The sequence below is a fragment of the Salvelinus fontinalis genome, chromosome 41, assembly GCF_029448725.1.
Source record: "Salvelinus fontinalis isolate EN_2023a chromosome 41, ASM2944872v1, whole genome shotgun sequence".
NCBI lineage: Eukaryota > Metazoa > Chordata > Actinopteri > Salmoniformes > Salmonidae > Salvelinus > Salvelinus fontinalis.
Genome location: NC_074705.1, coordinates 5,440,121 through 5,441,175, shown reverse-complemented (window position 1 = coordinate 5,441,175; position 1,055 = coordinate 5,440,121). Strand labels below are relative to the sequence as shown.

General features: G+C 37.8%; 1 long non-coding RNA gene across 1 annotated transcript; it reads right to left on the bottom strand.

The window, feature by feature from the left end:
- Nucleotides 1–205: 205 nt before the first annotated feature.
- On the bottom strand, nt 206–780 carry LOC129840461 (uncharacterized). The gene is made up of 3 exons (XR_008757200.1): nt 682–780; nt 517–582; nt 206–301 (listed from the first exon to the last, which is right to left on the bottom strand). It is a non-coding gene; the product is annotated as an uncharacterized LOC129840461 (long non-coding RNA).
- Nucleotides 781–1,055: the final 275 nt, after the last annotated feature.

Sequence of the window (1,055 nt, the reverse complement as noted above, 5' to 3'; positions counted from 1 at the left end):
GAAAGAGATCAAAACAGACAATGTAGCGGCAAGAAACATACACCACAGAAATACATTTGCAAGTATTATTCCCAAGTTTCTTGCTCAATGAGAGAGATTACAGAAGACATTAAGACTATGAAAGTATGAGACGGTAAACCTACTTAGTCATCCTCCGCTTGATTGTTGAGCTGTTTGGTGAGCTGGTTGACGAGTATGACCTGAAAAAACAAAAGGTAATAAAATTATTATTTATCTTAAAAAGCTGTTAAAATGTGGAAGAGATACTCACATTTGTGATGGACTGGAGGATGGTGTGACCCTGAAATAAATCAAAATCAACAATGTACTGACAAGAACCACATCGGATTCATTTAAATTGTATTACAATTATTGAATGATGAAGAATGATTTTTAACCTGTATAGCACAAATTCTCAGAAAATGCAATTGTAATGTTCCATGTTTTTAATGTTCCATGTTTTCAAATAGGTATCCATCATGATCCCTTAAATGTTCTCTAGAATGAGCATCTTACTGTTTGGATGTTGGTGGTGTCTTTAAGGGAGTTCTGCTGATTTCAGGGTCAGGAACTGGGGGTTTTCTACATCAGATTAGAGATCAACTGGTAAACAACTGGCAGTCAAATCACATTCAATTCAGAATAACTGTTCAGTTTCAAGGTAATAGTTTGTATCTCTACCTGGATGAGGTATCTTTTCTCCTCTTTTGCAGCCATATTACACAGAATACAGCAATGAGACACATTGAACCCATCACTGAACCCATCACCGCACCAACTACTGCACCTGTGAATGACAGAGATGGCAGAAGAAGACAGAGGTCAACTTCCCAGGTACACTACACCAAAGCCTCATGCATGTAAATATGGCTCTGCACTACACCTGAAAGTTGAATAGTAAAAGAGCCAGTCAATAGTTTGATTATGACCTGTCATTATTAGAATAACAACCACTTACCACTGATCCTGTCATCATCAGAGACCTGAGATTGGCCTAGCACAGAAATACACAGGAAGTACTTCATCATGAACACAGGCAGTACTTCATCATGAAC